Here is a 12,580-nt window from a genome sequence, read left to right on the forward strand (position 1 = left end):
ACAGGAGAGTCCGTCCCCTTGCCTCAGACCCCGGTGTGAGTCAAACGGCTCCGAAAGCATGTTCGACACTCGCACCTTGCACTGTGCCCCATCCAAGGTGGCCCTTAACAGCCGTACCAGCTTCCCAGGGAATCCGTACTGCTGCATGGTGTTCCATAGCTCCATTCGATCTATGGTGTCATAGGCCGCCTTGAAATCAATAAATAGGTGGTGCGTAGGGATCTGGTGCTCTCGGCATTTCTGGAGGATCTGCCGTAGAGTAAAGATTTGGTCGGTGGTGGATTTGCCTCCAACAAATCCTGCCTGGTAGCTTCCAACGAAATCTGTAGCAAGGGGCGCAAGTCTGCAGAAAAGTATTCGGGACAGGATCTTATAGGCAGCATTCAGGACTGTAATGGCTCGGAAGTTAGCACAGTCCAATCTGTCGCCCTTTTTGTAGACTGGGTGTATGACACCCAGTTTCCACTCATCCGGTAGTTCTTCCTGGTCCCAAACTCTTTTGATCAGCCAGTGGATGTTAACGGCAAGCCTCTCCGGTCCCAACTTGAACAGCTCAGCCACCAGCCCATCGCTGCCAGCTGACTTGTTACATTTCAACTGTTTGATGGCGCTGACGACTTCGTCCAAGGATGGCGGGGGCACTTCGTCATAGTCGTGTTCGTTATCGTAGGGCTGCTCAATTCTGAATCTTGCGCTTCGTCTGGTATCCACTGCTTCTGCTCCGTTAAGGTGTCCGTCATAGAAGCACTTCCACCTGTCAATCACCTCCCGCTCGTCCGACAGTATGTCTCCTTCCACGTTACGGCACATCGCGATCGTAGGAGTAAAACCGCTTCTTGTCGTCTTCAACATCCTGTAGAACTTGCGGGTTTCCCCCGACTGAGAGAGCTGTTGCATCAGTTGCTCGTCCGATTCTTCAAAGCTGCGCTTCTTGTCCTGGAAGAGTCGGGTCTGCTGCCTTCTCAGTCGTCTATAGTTTTCCACGTTCTGCCGGGTCTCGCGCTGGAGCATTCGGGTGCGCGCTGCGTTCTTCTCGGATAGTGCTCGTCTGCACTCATCATCAAACCATTCCTTCATCTGCTTACGTGTTACGCGGCCAATTATTCGCTCGGCCGTGCTGCTGATGGCTTGCTCCACTATTCGCCAGTGGTCGTTGAGTGACATCGCCTCGGTGGTGGTATCCTCCGGCAGCGCCTCCCCCAGCGCGATCGCGAAGTCTCTCGCCACATCAGCTTGCTTCAGCCGATCTGTATTGAGTCTTGGGGTGGGCTGGGATCGTAGCCTATTGGCTACGCTGAGTTTCTGGCGTAACTTAACCATAACCAGGAAATGGTCTGAGTCGACGTTTGCTCCTCTGTATGTCCGTACGTCGATAATGTCCGAAAAGTGCCTTCCATCAATGAGAACGTGGTCAATCTGGGAATATATCCGCTGTGGTGATCTCCAGGTGTAGCTGAATCGAGGTGCGTGTTGGAAGAAGGTGCTGCGGATAGTCATGTGCTTGGAGGAGGCGAAGTTTATAAGGCGAAGCCCATTGTCGTTCGTCAGCTGGTGGGCGCTGAAACATCCTATTGTGGGTTTAAATGCTTCCTCCCGTCCGACCTGAGCGTTGAAGTCACCGATGACAATCTTGACGTCGTGTTGTGGGCAGCGGTCGTACTCCCTCTCCAGCTGCGTATAAAAGTTATCCTTATCATCATCGGTGCTTCCAAGATGTGGACTGTGCACGTTAATAATGCTCAGGGTGAAGAACCTCCCACGTATCCTCAATCTGCACATCCTTTCGTTGATCGGCCACCATCCGATCACTCGCTTCCGCATCTCACCTATGACCAGGAACGCCGTACCTAGCTCATGCTTTTCCCCACAACTTTGGTAGATCATGCAATCGCTACGATAGGGCGCTCTGTAACTCCTTTCCAACGCACCTCCTGAAGTGCTACTACTCCGAAGCCGCGGGTCCTAACCTCGTCCGCAAGAATGCGGGTACTTCCGGGTGCTGTGAGGGATCTGCAGTTCCATGTTCCAAGTTTCCAATCATTAATCCTTTTTCGTAGCGTTGTTCGTTTACCGTAGTTCCGAATAGAATTACCTTCTTGGTTTCTGTACGTTGCTTTTGTATTGGTGGTGGCTTGCAAGGCCTCTCCCCCAACCCCCTGTCTCGTCGGAGGACCTACGCTTCACAGCTGTTTGAAGTCCCGTGTGAAGCCAGGACAAAAGAGAGAGCCAGCCGCCCCTGACATGGAGAACAGACGCTGGTATCTCTCCCTCCCCCCAATTCAGCCATATCACCCATCCTCCCAAGGGTTGGGTTTCCCCGTATACCCAAGCTCAGATATTCGGAGAGACATGTTACCGCTCTGTACGTCGTGGACGTATTGGGTAGGTGTAGGGAATGGAGAGCCTATGTTATCTTTCTAGAAGCTTCGGATCCATTCCCGTATCAGTGTAGTATTGCTACTACCCTGCCAACAGAGCGATATGTATATATATATATATATATATATATATATATATATATATATATATATATATATATATATATATATATATATATATATATATTTATAAATATATATATATATATATATATATATATATATATATATATATATTTATAAATATATATATATATATATATATATATATATATATATATATATATATATATATATGTATATATCTATATATATATATATATAAATATATATATATATATATATATATATATATATATATATATATACATATATATATATATATATATATATATATATATATATATATATATATATATATATATATATATATATATATATATATATATATATATATATATGTATATATATATATATATATATATATATATATATATATATATATATATATATATACATATATATATATATTTATGTATATATATATATATATATATATATATATATATATATATATATATATATATATATATATATATATATATATATATATATATATATATATATTTAATCATATAGATAATTATCATTATATCTAAATATATTTCTTATCAAGAAAAATGAATGTTTGTATATCTATGTCTATATATATGTGCCTATGTGCGCGCTTCAATGGGGTTTCCACTGATCCGATTTGTATCAAACTTGGTATATACGTGTATGAAGGTCTCGGTTTTAGGCATTTGTCTTTTGTATTTTTAATAGCCCCCCAAAAGGAGGGCTCCCATACAATCCCAAATCGCGACTATTCATTTAAAAATACAAATGATGCCCGATTTGGTTGAAATTTTGTGCACAGACGTTTTATTACTTAAAACTAATACTGGCAAAATTTCAGCCTCCTCAACGAAGAAAAAAAGGGGCTCCCATATAACCCCCCTCCAAAAGTGAATATTATCCGCTTAAAATTATAAGTGATGCCCGATTTAGCTAAAATTTGGTGCATAAACGTTTCATTACTAAAAATCAATACTCGCAAAATTTGAGCTATCTCAATGGGGAACAAAGGGGGGCTCCCATACAAACCCCCCCTTTTGAAAAGTGAAATTTATCTGCTTAAAATTATAGATGACGCCCGATTTGGCTGAAATTTGGTGCATTGATGTTTCATTACTTAAAACTAATACTGGTGAAATTTCAGACTCCTCAATGAACAACAAAGGGGGACTACCATACAACCGCCCCCCACCCCCCAAAAGTTAATATTATTCGCTTAAATCTGGAAATGATGTACAATTTTTCTGAAATTTGGCAAACATATTTCTCTTTACATTCGACAAAATAATTCAAAGCTTCATCACCTCCGTGAGATAAAATGGGGGGCTTCCATACAACCTACCCCCGTCTAACAAATCTATAATAATTACTAAACAATACAAAAAACCACCGGTTTGATTAAAATTCGAGATGCATGTATCTTTTTCAATTTTATAAAAGCATCCAAATCATTAGATACTCCGGTGGGGAACAAATGGGGGCTCCCATACAACCCCCTATCAAAGCAGGCAATATTATTCACTTAAAAATACAAAATACAGATCTGGTCGAAATTTAGCACAAATGCATCTATTTAAATTTTGCAAAAGAATAAAAAATTTCGTCAGCCCCGATCAAGAAAAAAAGAAGGGCTTCTACACAACTACAAAAAAGGGGGCAAAACTACAACACAAAAACACAACCACAAAAAAGGGGGGCAAAATACAAATAAAGACCGAAATTTCCGCAATTCGACAAACATGTTTCTTTTACCTTTTCGAGCAGAAATTAAAGCTTCAGTTACCCCGAAGAAAAAACGGGCATCTTCTATACCATTCGCTGCCCTTATTATGAAATAATAATATGTAGGTCTCTTATTGGCTATACAAAATTCAAACGATGACCAATTTGTCTAAACATATTTTTATAAATCTGTTTGTAAAAAGCCTAACCCTCCTGCCCCCTCAGAGGATAAAAGAGTAGGGGATCTTAAATACATTCCCTTTCACAGTAATTGAAAATCGTTGAATACAAATGACATTGATTTAACCTAAATATTGCGTATGCATTTCTTAAAATTCTCTATACAATATGTGATGAAGTACAAGTTTCCCGGTTTGGTATATCTTTTCATCATAAAATAATACTGTGAAGTACATAGGTCGTCGAAATCAACTAAAATTTTATCACTTAATAAGACTTTCAAAATTCCTGGTCTACAAGCGGATAACCCTCTCCCTCTACCAAACACAGAAAAATTATTGAAAAATACATATGGCTTCCAATTCGATTGAAACACGGTACAAATGCTTCTTCCTATTCATAGTGCGACGAAAATTTATTTACGCCAGTGCGAAACAAAGGGAGGTTTCCAAAGAACCTCCTGTCGGTATCACAAAGAAAATAATTCGGTCATAGCAATAAAGCTTGGTCCGGATGATTTTAGGTGAGGATGATTCTTTTTACACAAAATTAAAAAAAAGAGCTCCCATACGAGCTCTTCTTATTAGAATATTGGAAAATATGGTCAAGCATAGCAATCATGTCCGATTTAAATGAAATGAGGCAAATTCCTTAAAATGTCAATATTTACTGGAAAATTAGAATGGTGACGTTGCAGCTCTCCCGGGTGGAAGCAAATTGGTGGAGGGCATACAATAGCTATTCAGAAAATTGGAATAAAAAATGCCCAAAATAACAAATATCGTCTAATTTAACAACAACTTTTTATGTACGCCTTAACACAGTCTATGTAACAAGCTGCAAAATATCGTACTATCCAATGCGGAAACAGCGGTATGCAACCCTTATTTATTGGCATGTTCAAAAATCGCTCATCGAAACAAATGTGTTTTGTTTATTCTTTCTAACGAGTAACTTTTACATTATGGACACGAAAGGAATTTTCATTTCCAGAATAAAAGAAATTCACAAAAAAGTAAAGACGTCAACAAACAGTTCAGTTTCCTGCAACTTTTCTCTCTTCTACCGTTTATTCAGACACTAAATTGCAATAAGAAACTCAACTCTTCTTCACTCCACGCATGTCAAAATTTAAAAATGTAAAAGATTTTTCAACATATTGTTGTACATAACGCTATGCCCATATTAAATAAGATTCAATTTTAAATTGTGTTGAGTTACGTTGGAAATGTGGTTGGTGTATTAAATTTAAATATGAATTTCAGAGCGTAATGTTTACGAACATGGAATGGCCTTTTGAAAGTAACAGCAATACAGATGAAATATAAAAGAAATGGAAAATTGTTTCCAGGCAGCATAAGTGACGAAATAAGTATAAGAGATAGAAAAGTAGAAAGAATTTGATCGTCATACATGCTCAGGATGGAACAACATGCTACTTTTCCTCATTGTTATGCAAATAAACTGATATGACGCTTCCAATAAAAATGGTAGTTAAAAAAAAGATTTTCGAAAGCGTTAAAGTGGAAAACACTATGCATAAAAAATAGGTTTTACTAATTTCATGACGTGAAAGATGCGAAAGATTAGGAAGAAAATTTTTGGTTAAAACGGGTTGATCATACAAAGCGAAGATTATGAAGAGAAATGGTAGCTGTGAAACAAAAAGAGAAGAAAGGATTTGATATATAATCCTTTCCTTGATAGCTAAGATGGTTGAAACCGTAGATTTGTTAAAAAAGGAGTGCAGGACAGTGTGAAAAAGCAAGGTATAGCAAATTGGATAAGATGTGTCAAGAGCAACAGAGAAAGATGAATTAAATGAAATAGAAAACCTTGAAAGACGAAGCTAGAAATCACGTACATAGAATGAATACAAATAAATGAGAAAAAAAGAATATACACACTAAAAATTGAATTACACCAGCATACGTAAAAATGCCCATTTATGTTCCCTTAAACTAAGTCGACCCGAATTAAATCGGGCATGTTAGCTAGTATGTAACATTAGCATTAGCAATTTAGGTAAAAACTCAAGATACACCCTTCTTCTTCTTCCTCTTCTTCTTCTTCTTCTTTGTGAAATGGGATGTAGCCTTCTATATTCGAATTCTCCAAAGAGTCACGTCTAATATATTCAAAAGTTGACAACTTCTTTATAGACTCGATTATCTAGAGTCATATGCCTTACAGTGAAATACACCGGATATAACCGTCCACTTCGAGAAGCAACGATTGTATGCAAGATATACCCAACCCCCACAAAATTTGTTGACATCGCCCAGACAGTTGGAGAGCTGTCCAACCCCGTGGTTGGTGACATGTATAAACAAATGGGTTAACTCGAACGTGTTTTTTTTTCATGGTACAGTGTATTTGGTAAATGTACAAGATATTTTGGTAAAAATGTATTTAAGTGTTAGGGGGGGAGGTTGTTGAATGTGTTGGGTTGTTGTCCAACGGGAAATTTTCGGGAATAATGTTGCGATCTCACTCTATCTGTTGTCTGTTTTTATTCCCCTGTCACTCATCAGCCTTCATGACCACCGTCACTCTATCTCTCGCTACCCCTCTCATCCACAACCGAAAAATATTCATCGTCAAAGCTATCGTTTTACTCTTTGCTCTCGCTTCCACTCACTGAGCTTAGTCACCGTGAGCTTACTCACCGTGAGTTTGCTCACCGTCCCGTGCTATGTCGCACGGCGTTCACTATATCTCTTATTTGAACGCGCACTGGGACTCTCTCTTTTGAAACGATCAGCTGTGTGAGCTGGTTTTTGGTCCGTCGAGTTATGAAAAAAATTTCAATATTCAGATATATTTTCTACCGAATCACACGTATAATATTCGAAATACAGTATACAAGCATGGAAATACACACTTTCTGCATAAAATACAACGTCACAGGGTTCAGAAATGAGCACACATATAAAATTTTCCATATGCTCAAACTGGACATACCTAACATCAATAAACCATATCATCATAAATCAGTGTAGGATGCATTCGATAGAGATGTCAGCAACGGTTAGGGTAAAGAACCATCCATTTGCCTATTGACGATGATGGTAGATATGCTAATAAAATCAATCAGTATTTCATGAAAGCATACTAATACGAGGATGAGCACGAGCAAAACTTCAACTATCTGGACCATGTAATAGGCTCAATGTCTTTTGACGGACTTTAATGTTAGATATTATTGATAAACTACTCCCTAGCACTCCAAAATGTTTGCTGATCGAAAACTGCTATTATTTTGACGAATTGGGAGCATTTATTGTATTTGTTTGGATGAGCTCTTCAATTGTATTACATCTCAACACAAAAGCTGTAATGGTTCTTTTAGCAACGAAATGGCAACGGATTGGTGAGATATTTAGTAAAGAATATTTTGTAATTGTTGCAAGCTCTGTTGGCAGGGTAGTAGTAATACTACACTGATACGGGAATGGATCCGAGGCTTCTAGAAAGATAACATAGGCTCTCCATTCCATACACCTACCCATTACGTCCACGACGTACAGAGCGGTAACATGTCTCTCCGAATATCTGAGCTTGGGTATACGGGGAAACCCAACCCCTTGGGAGGATGGGTGATATGGCTGAATTGGGGGGAGGGAGAGATACCAGCGTCTGTTCTCCATGTCAGGGGCGGCTGGCTCTCTCTTTTGTCCTGGCTTCACACGGGACTTTAAACAGCTGTGAAGCGTAGGCCCTCCTGTGAGACAGGGGGTTGGGGGAGAGGCCTTGCAAGCCACCACCAATACAAAAGCAACGAACAGAAACCAAGAAGGAAATTCTATTCGGAACTACGGTAAACGAACAACGCTACGAAAAAGGATTAATGATTGGAAACTTGGAACATGGAACTGCAGATCCCTCACAGCACCCGGAAGTACCCGCATTCTTGCGGACGAGGTTAGGACCCGCGGCTTTGGAGTAGTAGCACTTCAGGAGGTGCGTTGGAAAGGAGTTACAGAGCGCCCTATCGAAGCGATTGCATGATCTACCAAAGTTGTGGGGAAAAGCATGAGCTAGGTACGGCGTTCCTGGTCATAGGTGAGATGCGGAAGCGAGTGATCGGATGGTGGCCGATCAATGAAAGGATGTGCAGATTGAGGATACGTGGGAGGTTCTTCAACCTGAGCATTATTAACGTGCACAGTCCACATCTTGGAAGCACCGATGATGATAAGGATAACTTTTATACGCAGCTGGAGAGGGAGTACGACCGCTGCCCACAACACGACGTCAAGATTGTCATCGGTGACTTCAACGCTCAGGTCGGACGGGAGGAAGCATTTAAACCCACAATAGGATGTTTCAGCGCCCACCAGCTGACGAACGACAATGGGCTTCGCCTGGTAAACTTCGCCTCCTCCAAGTACATGATCGTTCGCAGCACCTTCTTCCAACACGCACCTCGATTCAGCTACACCTGGAGATCACCACAGCGGATATATTCCCAGATTGACCACGTTCTCATTGATGGAAGGCACTTTTCGGACATTATCGACGTACGGACATACAGAGGAGCAAACGTCGACTCAGACCATTTCCTGGTTATGGTTAAGTTACGCCAGAAACTCAGCGTAGCCAATAGGCTACGATCCCAGCCCACCCCAAGGCTCAATACAGATCGGCTGAAGCAAGCTGATGTGGCGAGAGACTTCGCGATCGCGCTGGGGGAAGCGCAGCTGAAGGACACCACTACAGAGGCGATGTCACTCAACGACCACTGGCGAATAGTGGAGCAAGCCATCAGCAGCACGGCCGAGCGAATAATTGGCCGCGTAACACGTAAGCAGATGAAGGAATGGTTTGATGATGAGTGCAGACGAGCACTATCCGAGAAGAACGCAGCGCGCACCCGAATGCTCCAGCGCGAGACCCGGCAGAACGTGGAAAACTATAGACGACTGAGAAGGCAGCAGACCCGACTCTTCCAGGACAAGAAGCGCAGCTTTGAAGAATCGGACGAGCAACTGATGCAACAGCTCTCTCAGTCGGGGGAATCCCGCAAGTTCTACAGGATATTGAAGGCGGCAAGAAGCGGTTTTACTCCTACGATCGCGATGTGTCGTAACGTGGAAGGAGACATACTGTCGGACGAGCGGGAGGTGATTGACAGGTGGAAGTGCTTCTATGACGGACACCTTAACGGAGCAGAAGCAGTGGATACCAGACGAAGCGCAAGATGCAGAATTGAGCAGCCCTACGATAACGAACACAACTATGACGAAGTGCCCCAGCCATCCTTGGACAAAGTCGTCAGCGCCATCAAACAGTTGAAATGTAACAAGTCAGCTGGCAGTGAGGGGCTGGTGGCCGAGCTGTTCAAGTTGGGACCGGAGAGGCTTGCCGTTAACATCCACTGGCTGATCAGAAGGATTTGGGACCAGGAAGAATTACCGGATGAGTGGAAACTGGGTGTCATACATCCAGTTTACAAAAACGGCGACAGATTGGACTGTACTAACTTCCGAGCCATTACAGTCCTGAATGCTGCCTATAAGATCTTGTCAAGAGTACTCTTCTGCAAACTTGCGCCCCTTGCTACAGATTTCGTTGGAAGCTACCAGGCAGGATTTGTTGGAGGCAAATCCACCACCGACCAAATCTTTACTCTACGGCAGATCCTCCAGAAATGCCGAGAGCACCAGATCCCTACGCACCACCTATTTATTGATTTCAAGGCGGCCTATGACACCATAGATCGAATGGAGCTATGGAACACCATGCAGCAGTACGGATTCCCTGGGAAGCTGGTACGGCTGTTAAGGGCCACCTTGGATGGGGCACAGTGCAAGGTGCGAGTGTCGAACATGCTTTCGGAGCCGTTTGACTCACACCGGGGTCTGAGGCAAGGGGACGGACTCTCCTGTCTACTGTTTAACATCGCTCTGGAAGGTGTCATGAGAAGCGCGGGCTTCGACATACGGGGCACGATTTTCTCCCGATCTCTCCAATTCCTGGGCTTCGCGGATGACATTGACATCATCGGAAGGACATCTGTGGCGGTATGCGAGGCGTACACCTGACTGAAACGCGAGGCCGCTAGGATTGGTTTGAGGATCAATGCGTCGAAGACTAAGTACCTGCTTGCCGGTGGCTCTGATCGGGATAGAGCCCGACTCGGAAGCAGAGTAACTGTTGACGGTGACGATCTTGAGGTGGTAGAGGAGTTCTGCTACCTTGGTATGATCGTTACTTCGGACAATAATGTGAACAGCGAAATTCGAAGACGCATTGTTCAAGGAAATCGTGCCTACTATGGGCTCCATAAACTTCTGCGATCCAGAAGTCTCCAGCAACACACGAAATGCACGATATATCGCACACTGATACGCCCGGTAGTCCTCTATGGTCATGAGTCTTGGACGATACGGGCGGAGGACGCCAACGCTCTCGCCATTTTCGAGCGGCGGGTGCTCCGGACTATCTTTGGCGGTATTTGTGAGCAGGGCGTGTGGAGGAGAAGAATGAACCACGAGCTAGCTGAGCTGTATGGCGAGCCGGACATCCTGACGGTGGCGAAGGCCGGCAGAATTCGGTGGTTGGGGCATGTCATGAGGATGCCGGACTCATGCCCCACCAAGAAGGTGCTCGCCAGCGACCCGTTCAGCACGAGGCGCAGAGGAGCGCAGCGAGTTCGTTGGCTGGATCAAGTGGAGCAGGACTTGTCGGAGATTTTGTGCAGCCGGGGATGGAGGAGAGCAGTGGCGTATGGTCGGTTTCACACTGATGTGTTGATGCAGGAACCATATAGATCAATGATGTCAAATTCATTTTGGCTTGCGGGCCGGTTTACAAACAAAAATGATTTGCCGGGCCAACATTTACAAAATCACTTCTGTGTTGTAAAACATACATGCCTACTTACCGTAGTAGACCATTCTTCATGATTTAACACCTTGAATGCCGCGTCATCCAAAAAGTAAGTGACGGCAAACTTTTTTGACGGCCATGTCACCCACTTTTGGGTGACGGGAAGAACGCTTGATTTTAAAACGCAATTTTTGAATATGTAGAATAGCTATTATGCACAAATATAAAATGTATGACCAAACAGAAATATGATGAGCGTAAAAAAGCCAAAAGTTTATCATAAACCTAGGACTTGAATAACTAGAGCCGGTGCAACCATTGCTAACACATATCAGCAAGTCACGCTTAAATTGTGGCATCCTGTGGAATTTCCCAAAAAACGATTGGCACTTAAGGTGTTAAAATAATAGTTACAAGAGGCGTAATTCATACCCGAATGTTTATACGTATCATACATTTCTATATTCCATGTTTTACAAACAAGTGTATTCCTTTGTAAATAATCACAGGGAAAAGTTGGTTGGAAAATTAGTTTTAGTCGAGATTATGGTAACAGTAATAGTAATTTCTTCTTCATGCATGGCTCAACCACCGGTGTATAGTCAAGACTTGCCTAGCTAAGCTAAGCTTTCTGTGACTTGAAATTTTTATTTCGCCTGATGGTCCTCCAACTCCAGTTACTCCAGTTTCACAGCAACAGTAAAGAACTTCAAAAATAATGTTTTATCGCATGTGTATATTAAAAATTACAAGTTTCCTGATTTACCTGACACCTGCTTTCTCTTCTCTTCTACTAATTTTGGAATATTAGGTTTTATTGTTTGGCCCCACTAACTTTTAACGTACTATTGAGATAGCTTTGTGATAACCTCGAACGCATTTTGTTCTTATTGATATGCATTTCTGAAAAAAGTTGTTCGCAAACATATGTTGTGAAAAACATTGAAAATATTTTACCAGCCAGTTCAGATAATAAGGATACTTTGGCACCAAACAGGGGTAAAATTCATGTACATCAAGCAAAATAAATTTCTCTTTGATGTTCGTATAACATTGCAAATCTATTAGTTCTCGTTGATATTTTTCAGGAACTATTGAGGGATCTATTTGGAACAGTGAACAAATAATATTAAAATCTCTTTCAAGTTTTTTTTTAAATATTTCGAATCTCTATTTAAACTCTAACCGCAGCTCATCAATTTTCTCTATGTACAAATGTTTGTTCACGTTAATTATATTTGCTGGAAATGTCCGAAGGTTTTTAAAATGCGTATAATAATTATGAATTATTTGTGTTTGTCAAAGCCTTAGTTTGATTTCAAATGCCTGAATATTGTCATAGTACTGGG

General features: G+C 41.8%; 1 protein-coding gene across 1 annotated transcript in view; it reads left to right on the forward strand.

Moving 5' to 3' along the window:
• The window catches only part of LOC128729042 (uncharacterized), a 44,847-nt gene that overhangs the window by 20,591 nt on the left and 11,676 nt on the right, over window positions 1-12,580 (forward strand). The window lies entirely within an intron of this gene.

Source organism: Anopheles nili, chromosome X (assembly GCF_943737925.1).
Source record: "Anopheles nili chromosome X, idAnoNiliSN_F5_01, whole genome shotgun sequence".
NCBI lineage: Eukaryota > Metazoa > Arthropoda > Insecta > Diptera > Culicidae > Anopheles > Anopheles nili.